We start from the raw sequence: 15,021 nt of genomic DNA on the forward strand, positions 1-15,021 counted from the left end.
TAACCACACAAACCATTCCTCCTGCTTCATACCCCACCCCCAGCAAATGCTGTTAATATCGTCCATCAGGAATATCCTCAGGAAACCTGTATGTCTGAGACCAGCTTCCTTCTTTCCATACTGCCTACCTGTGTGCTGTGACTCTGACTCAATGCCTGTGTAACTGTCCTGACATTTGTTAAGCGATCTCAGACACCCAGTGGTGGTGGTACACGTCTTTAATCCCAGCACTCAGGAGGCAGAGGCAGGAGGATCTCTGTGAGTTCGAGGCCAGCCTGGTGTACAGAGAGTTCCAGGACAGTAAGAGAGAAACCCTATCTCAAAACACCAGAGAGAGACCTCAGACCAAATGGCACCTCCTTCCTCTACTCCCAGCTTTCCTATAAGGAGAGAAAATCCCCAAAGCAGAACAGCAACCAGCTGGTCCTTGAAGTCTGAAAGAAACCCTGACTGGTTTCGTGTTAGAGTGTATTCTCTGAGAAGTCCCCCATCTTTCCAAGGACGCTGAGTATCTCATCTGGATCAGGTTCTGCTAGTTCCAGATGTTCACACAGTCATGATGTGTAGGGTCTGGAAATCAGGGTTCACCAGACAGATCCATTCTCCAAAGTCTCCTGCTCTCAAGCCCAAGGGAACTTCAAATTCTGGAACCTGCCTTGTGTCAGAAACCTCCACTGTTTATGCCCCATGTGACCTCAGCAAGCAACAGGGTCAGTGAGTTAGGAGAAACATCAGGCAATTTGTCCAAAGCCCTATATCTAACTAGTAGAGGACCTGAGAACCGAGGCTCGGAAAAATTGTCCTTCTTTTTTCCCTCCTCTCTCCCTCCCCTCTCCCTTCATGCCTTCCTCCCCTTCTTGTCTTACCATACAGCCAAGGCAGGCCTAGAACACTCAAACCTCCAGATTGCTGGGATTATAATCGTGGGCCACTATGCTCGGCCTTATCAGAGAATCAATGATAGACGGGATGGCATTAATGGTCGCAGGGAAAAGGAGCTCAAAAATCCAAAACTGGGCAAATCTTTTTGAAACTCATTTAGTGCATCAGGTACCGTGTCCCTGACAAGAGCCTTCCTGCTTGCTGAGCTGTGTCAAGCCCCAGGAAGCCGGCTCTGCCTGGATGCCGAAGTAACCGCGACTTGTGGGGGCCGTTATACATCTGACCCTCCTCCATGTCCTCGCCAGCAGAGGACCACTGTGCCCTCTGCCCTTTGCATACAGCTGTGGCTGCACAGTGGGGTGACTCTTTATAGGGGGCAGCAGAGGTGGATTCTTGGAACTGTTTCCCAATCTGCACGGCTTTTCCCTTTCTGTCTGTCTTTCATTCCCTGCTTTTAAAAGGAAAGCAAGGTCTCATTGTATTCTATTGTGTACTGGCAGCCTGGTCACTGGGTTTTTTTTCACCCTGTCTCATTAAGATGGATGGGGCTATGGCCTTATTAATAATTGGGAAAGTTTCTCTTTGTTCCCTCTTGAGTCGCTCATTAGCCATGCTGCTCTGAGGGCTCCATATACAGCCTCATGGTATCCGGCTACCGTGGGCCTCTGCTGCCAAAGTGGCCTCCCTTGAGCCAGAGTTTCCTGCCCTGAGGAAGATCTACCTTCTCACCTCTAGATCTGGGCATCACACTAGGAAAGAATGCGAACGACCAAGAGATTGCATTACGGACTGGTGTAGCAGATGAGGAACAAGCCCAGACCCTAGTCCCAGATCTGCCATCTCCCTCTGTTCTGGCCCAGGCTTGCTCTCCACTACGCTGCCTCCAGCTTCATCCAGAGAACCACTTAGCCAACCACTTAGCAACATGCACTGGTGGTCATGCTGGAGGACAAGGTGCCCAGCTCTTCGGCTGTGAGGACACAGGGCAAGTGTCTACTACCCCGCTTCTCTCAGTACACAGAGAGCAGAGCCGTCAAGCTTGCTGTCCCTTTTCACGGTCAGTTTCTGGCAGGGCAGATCGAGAGACCCCAGACACTCACAAATGTGTCAGAAAACAGGCAGTGCCATAGGATGGTTAGGTCTGGATGGTTTTGATAGGAAAAAGTCTTCCCAATAGGGTGGCACTTAGCTTGAGGTCTGAGTGGCCAGTGGCAAACCTATCAACTCCCTAGGGAGACTCTTAAGTTTCGAGGGCCCAGATAGCCTGCCCTTGAACAGCCAGGGACAAACAGCTGTCCTGTTTGTGGGAGGGACACTCAATGGACCTGAGTCCAGGTTTCAGGAGGTGGGGAAGGATCCTGGTGCTCCCTATGAGACCAGCAGGGGCACAGGGCAGCTCATGGGACAGCGCAGTGTGTGACAACTGCTTGCCTCTCCGCTGGATCTGTACCTGCTGCGCCTTCATGCTCCTCGCTCTCAATTCTGCTGCTCAATCAGAAAGAACTCTCCCCGCCACACACACAGGGTGGGGACCCTTGGGGCTCCCTGGCTTCTGGGTGAGCGCCTGAGCTACAAAATCTTGGTGAACAAAGAACAGCACAGCTGGGAGCACCCAAATGAACTAGCCATAAAGCCACCAGAGGTCCTGCCAGCCTGTCCTTAGTTTATGAATTGTGTGTGTGTGTGTGTGTGTGTGTGTGTGAGAGAGAGAGAGAGAGAGAGAGACAGAGAGACAGAGAGACAGAGAGACACAGAGAGAGAGCCTATATCTGTAAATGCTGCTTTTGAATGTGCCCCATCCGGGCTTCTGCTTTTACGTTTGTGCTTCCGCAGGACGCTGCCTTCTCAATAGCATAGGCCGCCTTCACCCCAATCACCCTTGCTCACTGACTCCTGCCAGGAAAATGGATGTCCTCAAAAAATTTTTCAGAGTCCCTGTGTGGACATGGAATCCCTTCCACCTGGGCCTTGTCTGCCCAGTAAAGGAATAAAGTATGGAATTTGTTTTCTATTGTGCTACTTGATTTGTTTAAGCCCAGATGACTTTTGTTTTTAATGCCCTGGACTTAGAAACCAAAGCTGATTTGCACAGCCAAATAAGACAAGACTCTTTCTGCTCCTAGTTTAAGGGATTCCAGCCCAAATTTCCCTCCCCCACCACTGCCCTGTCAAGAAGATTAATGCCCTTTCTCCAGTCTGTGAATGGGAGGCTGGGCCACCACTGACCTTCCAAGGAAAATGTTCCATGTTTTCTTGCATGGGAGCAAGAGAGTTGGGTGGAGTAGAAGCACACACACACACACACACACACACACACACACACACCAGAACCCGCCAAAGGGAGGCTTCTATTCTCAACCCCTTTTATAACTGCATTAAAACTTATCACAGCATCTAAGCGAAAGAATTAGGTTTATCGTCTGCTGTATTGGGGAGCTGCCAAGGGGTAGGAGGAGACCTAAGTTCAATCTAATAGTTATTTCCCCAAATTTAGTGAGTCCCCACATGAGTGACAAGAAAGCAAGAATGAATTCAGCGGGTACCTGCTCTGTGCACAGGATGTGCCAAGCCTATGCTCTGTAAGAATGCCAAGGTGCTTGAGACATGACCCTCCTGTAGCCAGCCAGCATGCCTCCATGCCCTGCTCAGGCCTTGTCTCTGGCCCCTTATCCTTTGCTTTCCCGACACCCATCCTGACTGGCTTTCCTCACTTTTTATAGGAGCTTTTTCTCCTCATACCCAACGCTACAGAGAAGGGAGAGGCAGCCTTCGTCCTCACTCAGCCTCCTAATTCCTCCTCCATCAGATTCTTAATACATTTTCCCATTTATGCATGTTTCCAAGCACGTTTCTGAAGATCGAAATGGCAAAAATTCTCAGAGCTGTTTTATAAAGGGTGCTGTTAGTGGATTTAAATGAGATAATCATTTAAGACTGGAATGGGGCCTGCCAAGCGGCACAAGCCACCTGAGGGGTGCCCGTGCTGCCTAGTCCTAAGGCCTGTAGGAAGGGTCCTCCGGGTCTCTACAGCACAACTGAGGGGATGTTCATCTCTGCCATCTGGCCCCAGTCTAGCATCAGGAGGCCCTGGCACAGGGTAGGTACGTGGTGGTTAAATGTTTATTGAAAGTACCCAATATTCAGTTCCAAGTGGTGATCTCCAAGGAGCTGGAAGCCCTGGGGAGTGCAGGAATTGGCTTGTAGGGAGGAACTAAAGACTCAACAGTTCTCAGTGTTGGCACACTTGCAGGCTGGCAGCCTTGTGAACTATAAACAACAGCAGCAAAAATACCCATTAAGAGGGCCACTCAAGGCACGAGAGCTGGGATGGGGTGAGTTATTGTTGTGGAAAATACCTTTAAACATACATGAAAGTACTACACGATAGTTGGGGTGTTTTACATTCACAAATTAGTATCTCTATGTGTCACTGAACGAATTAATTGGTTCAAGCCAGACACAGTAACAAACACCTATGGTCTCTGCTACTTTAGAGGCTGAGGCAGAAGGATTGTTCGAGCCCAGGAGTTCAAGAGCAATCTGGACAACATAGCAATACCAAGTATCTTTGAATAAGCACACTCATAAATGCATGAAATAAATGAATAGATTTTTATATGAATGAAGTTTTAAAAACTTTTAATCACCTCAAAACCAACCTTCCAGAGGCTTCAGAAGGTTCTTCTGGCCAAAGCTTTTCTTCCCTAAAGCCACCCAGCTGTTTCTGGTGTTGCTTTTATGTCTATCCCAACCTCAGTGTGTGTGGTTCTGAGTGGCCACTGCTCCAAGTGCTTCTGCAGGAAAGAGAAGACCCAACTATGTGCCATCTCATCAGCTGTTCAGGGCTAAGGAGTGAGAAGGGTGTGGATGCATCCACGGGCATGTAAGTCAAGCGTGAGGTGCCCACCTGAAGTCGCCATCTCTGCCAGCACAGTGATCCCCGGCTCAATCCTACACATGCCATACACTCCCAGAAACTTTGAATGGGTCCAACCTGCCTACTGCAGCTGCTTCTGACCTCAAAGCCCACTATGGCTTTGTTCACAGCCCTCCCTCCAGCTTCACCTCCCAAGCACTCTCTGCTCTACGGCCAAATCTTGCTCATCTTCTCGTGAGTAGCCACAGACTCCACCACCTAGCTCCCTCTACTCGAAAAGCTGAGCACCGTCACTTCCATCCATGGAAAACCCTTCACCTCTTTTTCCGGGTTCAAATCTTCTGCCCCCTATCTAAAGCATCTCTTCTTCAATTGCATGTGACCCTTTGCCCTCTGCAATGTGGCCCTTTAGTTTTGCCAATTGGTCGTATGTATGCATTTAGCTTAGGCACCCTCCTGGACTAGAAATGCATAAAGAGCAAGGGAAGAACCTTGTGTATTGACCCACAGTCTTGTGCAATACTACGTGTGGACAGATAGGCGTAAAGGAGGTAAACAGGAGGGACTAAGAAGAATTAGAGATGAAAAAGGAATGCTAAACCCAAGACTTTTGCCAGAGTCCCACTTAGTAACCAGAGAGCACTGGCACTCCAAAGATGGTAAGAAAATGGCTTCTCCTGCCCCTCCTTCCCACCCTGGGCCTTCCTTTGGGGCTTTCAATACACGGGCCTGAGCTTATTGAGGGAAAAAATGAAGTGGCCCGCCGAGTAAAACGCAGTAAGTCAGGGACAATCAACCTGCTTCACCCCTTCCTCTCTGACACCCCAGAGATGTGACCACACACAGTCCCCTCAGCCAGGGCATCGGCAGTTGTCACCAACATTGACAAATCCTCTAAACTACATAGGCACACTGAAGCCAGGCTCCAGGAAGAGGCAGGCAGGACAAACCACTCAGCTAGGCAGAAGTGGTTTCCTGGAGCAGGTCCTACTTCAGTGACCTACTGAATTTATGGTTTTGTTGTTGTTGTTGTTGTTGTTGCTTCTTTTAATCTCACACCTCCCAGAATTAAAAAGAGAAACAAGAAACAAATCAAGAAAACAGACATTAGGAAGGTAGTCGGGAAGAGTTTCCTGGGAATAAAAGCAGGGTTGCTAGCATCTGGAATTTGGGTAACAATTTTAGAAAAAATCAACCCAAGTCACTCTGTCCCAAGTTAGCAGACACTACACTTCCCGCCTCCCAGCAGCGCTGAGCCTGGGCTGGCAAGCTGGAGGTCGTCCATACTTGCTCACTGGTTGACACGATTCACAAAACCCCACACCAAGGATTCCAAAGTGATCAGTCTTACTTTGCCACCCCTTGCCTTCCCTTGTTACAGAAACGTGCGGGTGGCTTGGAGACCTCGGGGTCTAGGTGCCCCCCAGGACCCAGCACCAGCGCTGAAAGTCCACAGGCTTCCGTCCTTTACCCTGTCTTGCTCTCTGTGACCTTAACAAGTCACGAAACAGCTTTGCCCTCCAGCTCTGCATCTGTAAAATGGGGATAATAGCAACCCCTAGTCAGGTTGCCATAGGGACTAACTGAGTCTTTGATGAAGCAAGAAAGCACGAAGCGCGTCCCTTGAAGAGCAGTCTGTCCAAAGGAGCATGAAACACGGATGGTTCTTCGCTCCTTCTGCCTCCCGGGCCATCTTGTCCAGGCTTTGGCCGCCACTCCTGAATGCTTCTCTTTGAAGTCCCCTCTCCAGGCCTCCCACGGTTGTGCTGTCTCCTGACACGAGCTGTGCGCCTGGCCATTGCTGCCTAGATCTACACCCCATCCACACGTATCCACTTTGCCCTCTGGTTGAGATCAGCCCCCCTTAGAAGAGTATTCAGGAAGGACAGAGCCTCCTGCTCAGAGTTGTCACTCTGTCCCAGATGCCTGTCCCCTCTAATCACCCCTCAACCCTGGCACGGTGCCAGCTCTATCACATGCCTGAAATTTCTTATTTAATCCTCATAGTGAGGCTATGTCACAGGGACTATTACTGCTCTCTACAGATAAGGGACTGGAGCCCAGAAAAGTAACTTTCTCAAGGTCATATACTTAGGAAGTGGTGGAACCTCCACCTGGGCCCGGGGGTCTGGGACCAAGGCCTGTTCCTCTCCCTGACCCCGTGTACCCAGAGAGAGTGCAGACAGAAGGGGCAGCTCACCCTAGCGTCGTGCTAGGTGCCGGAGTTCAGGGTGATGACGGCAGTAATATTATTTCTAACAGCAAGCCTGTACAGAATCGTTTCATGCATTTGGTTTTTTCAGATGAAAACTATAAAATGCCCGCAGTTCATGGAGCCTCTCAGAGGCCACTTCAGACTCAACCCCTTCTAAAGCTCTGGATCCGCAAACCTGTTGGGGCTGCTTAGCCTCCAGGGACCAGGCTCGGATACTCGGATATACACAGGTAGTCAAATCCGCCACCTTCATGACGGTGGTTCCTGAGAGGTAAGAAGACGCCGTTTACTCGAGGACCTCCCCATGACCTCCCACGTCCGTGCTGAGTTCAGGCGAGCTGTGTTATCTCGGACAGCACCACATTGGCTGGCCGACAGATAAGAGGGGCTGCCTTTATCTGGGCTCAACTGTTTGCTGGTAAGGAACAGAAGTTGAAAGGATTATGTAGAGGCTGGGTAACGGTGATTTAGGGTAGGAGATATTAATGTTCAAGGGGCTGTCAGGACTGAGTAGAAAAATGCCACAGAGAGGAGGGGAGGCCCAGGGAGCGGGAGGCTGGAGGTCAGATCTGAAGTCTGAGCACCACCTCTTCCACCCAGACAGCCGCTAATGCTAATGCCGACTCCAACAGTGGCACTTAAAGCTGTCCCACAAGCTGGGCACTCATGAGACTCTGTCAGGAATGTCAGAACCAGGAGGCGGAAATCTCTACAAAGAATTTCGTGTCCGGTGGCTGCGAAGCAAACGGCACTGAGTAACCCAGAGCTGCTGCTACTGTCACATGACTATGATCATTCTCAAAAGACTTATCCCAGGCATCCTTTCTGTGTGACATCACACTCTTTCATTCTGCCCAGTGGGTAGAGCACAGGCTGATTCTTCTCTGTCCCCACTACATTCTTTTTCAGTGGTGCAGGGACCACTGAGTCACAGAGGACTCCAACAGAGATTCTATGCCACCCTGCAGTCAGCCGCTCTACATAAACAGGGCTCATCATCCATAAATGAACTCCTGGAACCATTGGAGACTGAGGTCTTATCCTTCTAGAAGACTGCTAGATGAGTGAACAGATGTTGCTCTGTGGGTATCTACGGCAACACAGTTACCCTGGTCCTTCAGGAATACATGATTCAACTGGGTTGGGGAGGCAAATGAAGCACCTGGTTGGCCAGAAAAGGTAGCGCTCCTCCCTGGTGTGTTCCCAGAGGGAGCCTCTGTAAGGACAGACCTCAAACAACCCCCTCATCCCTCTAGTGAAGTGACCTGGTCCATTCCTCTCATCCTCAGAATCTGGTGACAATGACCTGCCCCTCCTGTCCTCTCTTATCTGCAACCAAATCCGGGAAATGGTCACTATTCAGTTGATATCAGAGACTGCAAGAGAAGGGGGCTCTCGGGAAAGCCCAAACGTGGTCATTCACATCTATGTTTTAAGTGGAAGATCTTGTGGGCAGAAAGACTCTTGGTTGGAAAGGTTTAGATAGGCCGTCTAGCATAGTGAGAAGCTCTCTCATTGACATGAACAACTTGGGCCAGAGAGCCGACTCAGTGGATGAAGTGTCTGCTTCCAAGCCTGACGACCTAAGTTCAGTACCCTGGATCCGCGTGGTGGAAACAGGGAACCAGTTCTTCTGGCTTGTCCTTTAGCTTCCACATGCATGCCGGAGGCTACGCACACTAAGTAAGTAAATAAGTAAGCGCATAGGTAAATAAATTCAAACACCTTGACACTCGATGACTTTACTCACGCATCAGGGCGGTGTTGGGCTTCCAGGATGAAATCCCACATCTCTCACTGCCAGAAGCAGCTCGGGATTTTTCATTGGGTGACAGTTACAGGGTTCTAAAGACAAAGAGCACAAGTGATGGTCACTCTAATTGTGTCAGAGCGCTGAAGCAAGTGACCCGGCAGAGCCCTGCCACAGAGTGGAAGAGAATGCGAACCCAAGGAGGGACTTTTCTTGCAACCCACAGCAGCTGTCGACTGACCATCAAGCAGGCTGTTGCAGTTAGCATATGCTCTTTTGGAGAATCAAGAGCACCACTTCCCTGTTTTGCCTGACTTATAATAGATGCTTGACAGAGGCTTCAATGGATGCCTCGATGAATCAACACACACTGAGCAAAAGACAGGATGTATGCACGGATGGATGGACAGATGGACAGATGGATAGATGGTCTGATGGATATGGTGGGGTGTGAAAGGTGAATGAGTGGATCTAAACGTTAATATTCAAAGAGCCCGTGGATAACCTCATCTCAGGGAGAGGATTCTGGAATTTTGAAACGCACAAGAAAGACACAAGTCTTTAAGATACAAAATCAGGTGGAAGAGATAGCTCAGTCAGTAAAGTATTTATCCTGAGAACACAAAGGTTTGATTTCCAGAACCCAAACAAGAAAAGAAATGAACTGCCAGGATGGCTCAGAGGATAAACCCACTTGCTGTCAAGCCTGACCCTGGGGAACCCACATGGAGAAAGAGAGCACCAACTCCCACAGGCTGTCCTCAAAGTTACACGCATGTGTCCTGGCACATGCATACAGACTCAAAATAAATGCATACACAAGATAAATAAATAAAATGTCATTTTGATTAGCACAGAGATTCACAGCTGGTCAACCTTCAGAATAAAAAAATCGGCATTCTCAGCCCTAAATGGGACATCTATCACACACACACACACACCACACACACCCTCCCGAGGCTCAGGGGTCATCATGGAAGTTGGGGTAGAAAGATGAAAGAGCCTGAGGCCATTCAATGCCTTCAGCAAGGCAGTGTTTCCCAGACATAGCAGGGCAGTTAACACATGAACTCCCAGCAGCTATGTGCTGCCGTGCACGAAACATGCACAAGATCAAGCTAGACAAAATCCCAGCATGGATTTGGTGGGGGGGGAGGGGGCGCGACTCATGATGCCCCACCCATAGCTGGGGAGCTATTGACAATTGATGGCTGCTAAGAATGAGTCCGTTCCTTCAAGGATGAGGCTCCTGAGAGGCCGCTGTGCTCCAGTAGCTGACCCCACCCCATGGAAAGAGGGTGTGAAATTGGATGAGAAGAGCGGCAAGGATGGGGTGGACAGAGAGGAGTTGTAAGGAAGGATCCTGATCAAAACGTATCATATGCCTGTATCAAAATAAAAATAAGTCAAACACGATGGTGCACCCTTGTGATCCCAGAACTAGGGAGGCAGAGACAGGTGAGTGGTCCCTGTCCTGCCCATCTAACCCACATCACTAGTGCTAGGCCAGGGGAAGATCCTTTCTTAGCCGTCTACAACTACCTACCTCTTTGTAGGACAACGAAACTGAAATCTGCTGTGCTGCACCAGTGTTCCAAGGAGGGCTGTCTTTACCAGGAGGAGGGAAAGCTCAGCACTTACACACACACACACACACACACACACACACACACACTGCTCCCTGGAACTATAAGCAACCTCCACACAGCCCTGGCTGCCCCACCCCCACCCCAACTCAGCCACGGAGCTCTTGTCTTCCAGCTTAATTCGTTTTCTAGATAGATGGAGCAAAGAGCTAGCAAATATTATTTATGACTTTGTGATAAATAAGCCTTTTACAGGAGTGATTCCAGGAGCTCTGGTGAATTTCAGGGATGACTTTCAGCAAGTTTCAAAGGTCGGGTCAGCCTGGATAGTAAGCCCACAGTATTTGCCATGCAATTCATCTGTTTTGAATTATTGGTCTTACCCACTTTCAGCTGGCTCTCAATGGACTAGCTGTGCTTCAGCTAGCTCTATGGCTGGATTTGTATTTCCATCGCGGGAAAGGGCTTTAATAATTATTTGCGCCAGACTGACAGTGGGAAGAGCACAAAGATCATAACCAAACTCAAACTCTTGCAGATGTGCACGGCAAGATGATGGGTGCCACCTTCCCAGCCCCCAACACACACACACACACACACACACACACATACACACACACAGCACCTCCTCCTGTAGACCAGAGAGGGCACAATTCAGAGCCTGGCCACACAGGGGCAGGTCAAAAAGGGCAAAACATTCCCAGAAAGCCAGGAAGTCCCGTGCTTGGCTCCGCCTTTCTCTGCCTGCACGCATGCATGGTTGACCCTGTGCAGATACTGCCAACGTGGATTCTGGGGAGCAGGGATCCCGTTTCACCCATTTCTACATGCTCAGCTGCCTATGCCATCCTCAGTGAAGGAAAATGCACAGAACCAAATGGTGTTGAGTTGACTTGGACTGGATCAAAAACCCAAACTGCATGCTCCTCTGCTCCAGGCATGGCGTTCTTCAGCTATGCCTTTGCCCCTTCTCTTGCTTTTGTTGTTGATAACTTGTGTTTTGTCGGGGAATTTGGAGTAGATTTGGGTGTTCCCGAAGAACTTTTAGCTTAATGTAAATGTTAGCCCAGATTTGCTCACTTCTGCTCCTTGTTGTCTCCTTCTTTCAGGAACCAATCAAGGGTTATTTGTCTTGAGAATATGACACAGCCTGCTTGGTCCTTCTCTGCCCCTCTCATTTTCCAAGTGAGTACCCGCAGAAATGCTGCATTACATATTTGTTTAAGTCTGATTCTATTTAAAGTGCTTTTGGACATTTAAGGACCACCCTCTACTTTGCCTTCCTGTCCAATATGAATTTTTGCTATTGAGTTCTATTGGGTTTGCTAAAGGAAAGTTCTTCTTTTGGAAGGAATGGCTGTATTCAGGCTATTCTCATGCCGTCTCCTTGCTCAGGCAGGGACGTGAAAACTCCACCCTCTTAGCTGACTTACATGTGAATCCCAATAGGAGCCTACTTTCAAAGAAGGGCTTCAAAAAAGAGAAAGATGTGGCCAAAATCAGCAGTCCCCAAAGAGACCATTAAATGACAAGAATGATTCTATGTCATAGTGACTACAAACAAGTTGTCTGCTGTCAACCAAATCTTACTCACACACACACACACACACACACATACACACACACACACCAAGTTGGCTGGGTCTTAGACAGGAGCCTTCCAGCAAGTCACTAAATGGCTACTACCTAATCTTCAAAGTTCCTAAAAAATCATTTCCACTGTCTTGGTCAGGTAAGACACAAGAGCTAACTTAGACTCAAATGAGCCCTTGCCTCCTTCTGGATGGGCAGGAGGTATACACATCAGGGTGGTAGGTCTTCAACAGCAGCCGGGTTTGGAGACCCTGCCTTCCTGTTACACCTTGCTTTCTCACTTCATGACTCCAAAACTGTTTTTATTCATCTCTAATGAGAAGCTGCCTCTACTTCCTTCCTTTCTGTGGCTGTTAATACGAATGACTTCCAAAGGCTCACATATCTGAATGATTAGTTACCCGGGAGTGGAACTATTTGCACGGATTAGAAGGATTAGGAGGTGTGGCCTGGCTGAAAGAAGTGTGTCAATGGGGCTGGGCTTTGAGGTTTCAAATGCCCAATCAGGCCCAGGCTCTCTTCTCTTCCTGCTGCTTCTGGATCAGGATGTAGAACTCTCAGCTACTTTCCCAGCACATCTGCTTGTGTGCCACCTTGTTCCTTGTCACAATGATGATGGACTAAACCTCTGAACTGAAAGCCAGCCCTCAATTAAATATTCTCTCTCATTAAAGTCGCCTCTTCACAGCAATAGAACGGCGACACTTCTACTCATAATCACCCTAAGTAACATCAAAGAGATCTGACAGTTTTCTCCATGAAGCCAAAGAACTGAACAGTCAGAGAATGGTTCCTTACAAAGACCGGAAAGCTCTTTATTTTAGAGTTTTATAAACAATGGATGAAGCCCAGAGAACTCAAGTGTGTCACATATTCATTTTCAACATTCCAGGTTCCTGTAGCCCCCGTGCCTTTTTCGTAAGAACACAGAACTGGAAACCCAAACAGCAAGATGCCTCCTGAAGATCTTGTCTGAGCTTATAGTTGAAAATGGAAGGACGTACAACTAAGAGAGAAAAATGTAAAAGAAATGGGCAGGATGGGAATTCAACAAAGAATTAGCTCTTGGAAGCTTGGAAAATTTGGAGGTCTTCTGTCTGAAAGGAATGTGAATCTTGCAAAGCATCAAAGTTCAGCAGAGAGGGAGGGAGGCTTATGTTGAAAGCCTTCAAGTCCCCCCACACTATCCCAAGCCCCTCCCCCAACTGAGGATGCAGACTTGGGGGGGGGGCAAGAAAAGAACCACCTTCTTTCCCCTCAGTCTGAGCATCTGCCTCAGGCCCCCCTTTCTGACCCGACAGGGACAGCTCTAATTATTTCCCTCCTCAGAAACATCTCTGACCTTCTCTTCCCAGGATCTCAGAGGAGGGCAGGAAGACAGAGGAGAGCCCAGGATTATCCCTTTCCTTGCTGGGGACACAGGGAAAGAGCTGCATCCAGTGGCCAGCATGTGTGTGAGGCTACACTCTCAGTACCGGGTGCTCAGGAGGCTACTAAAGGACCAGTGGTTTGAGACCAGCCTGGGCAACACAACAAGACCTACATCAGAATAAACAAACAAACAAACAAGCCGCTCTAGAAGGGGTAGTGCTGAATGCACTATAATTCCAGCACTTGAGACTCAAAGACCTGCGGGGGCTACAGGGCAGGACCCTGTCTCAACAAAACAACAAAACAAAAATCTGTAAGCACAAACATAAATCTCTATATAAAACATCAGTACAGATGTGTGGAGGTTGCTTCCAGGTGTACGGAGCCATTCATTAGTTAAAGGAGTCAGGGAAGTAGAGGCTATGTTTTCTTTGTATTTCATATGATTTTATTTTAAATTATCTTCCAGAAAGTTGAGGGGACTGGGCCTACCCAGGCGTCTCGTGCTATTGCACCCTTCATACCATGACAGTCCTGCAGGACTTATGCCATCAACTTTCTGGAAAGGAGGATGGTTCTGTTATCCAGTAATCCTCAGGTCTCTGCAAGCCCCAACACTTGTCACTGATAAACCAAGGTCAGGAAAAGCTGACAGAGACACCCCATACGGGTAAGCCACCCAGAGGAGCAGCTGGGCATGGGACTGGAATGTGGTTACAGCCACAAGCCCTACTTGAGGTCCTAGGCTGGATTCATGGCATCTCAATAGAAAAAGGCCATTGGCACCCAGTCCTTCAGCTACTCACAGTGCCTTGGTGGTCCTTAGTCACCTTCCTTTCTTAAGCCCCTTTTCAGGCCACCAGGGGACCAATTTGCAAAATATCTACCCTTCCCTGAAGCAAACCTCTAATGGATAAGTGGGGGAAGTCCAGCTTGAGATCTGGAGGCCTCCCTGTCTCTTAGACCCAATCATTAGATCAGAAACGGGGAGGACCAGAAATCAAGGGAGAGGAAGGGAAGGAAAGAGAAAGAAAACCCAAACAACAGAAAGAAAGACAGTCTGGCCCTGAACTCCTTTGGGATGGAGAACTCTATTCAGAGTTTTCAGAAAGTGGGGTCAGGCATGTCATATGACCTGAGACCCCCCAGTCCTCTGTTCCCCGTAATTATCTAATACAGCACTCTCCCTGCCAAATACAATGAAGCAATTTGTCACTTCAATTATCTGTCAGTCAGCACCAAGGCTTTTCAGCAGGCCCGCACATGTGCTTGGAGAGTCTGTCAGTGAGGCCGTCTCGCCAGACCCATAACCATGGAAAATGGAACCTTTGTTGATTGCTGCTCTCAGAGAAGGAAGCCCATTCAGTCTCCCTCGACTGCCCCCTCTCCTCTAAACGCCTTGGGACTGCCTCCTTCCTCCTCTGAGCCTTGAGTGACTGGCCACAGGCTTTGCATGAAGAAGCAGAAATACATTATTCTTAACAGGCTCTATTCCTCGGTTTCTATAATTCTGCATTTAGAATAGAGATTACACAGTGTGTTACCTAGCACCCCATGGGGTGGAAGGGAAGTGTAGCCACTCAGGATGTCCCAGGGCTCTTTGCATAGGCCCTGTTCAGGTCAGTCCCAAGGTGTTTCCTCAGCACCCACTGCCTGGGCCACCCTACCTGAGGAATACTGCCTCTGACAGAGGTATAAGGGTAGCTTTGAAGAAAGAAAAAAAGAAAGGAAGGAAGGAAGGAAGGAA

Source organism: Arvicola amphibius, chromosome 4, assembly GCF_903992535.2.
Source record: "Arvicola amphibius chromosome 4, mArvAmp1.2, whole genome shotgun sequence".
Taxonomy (NCBI): Eukaryota; Metazoa; Chordata; class Mammalia; order Rodentia; family Cricetidae; genus Arvicola; species Arvicola amphibius.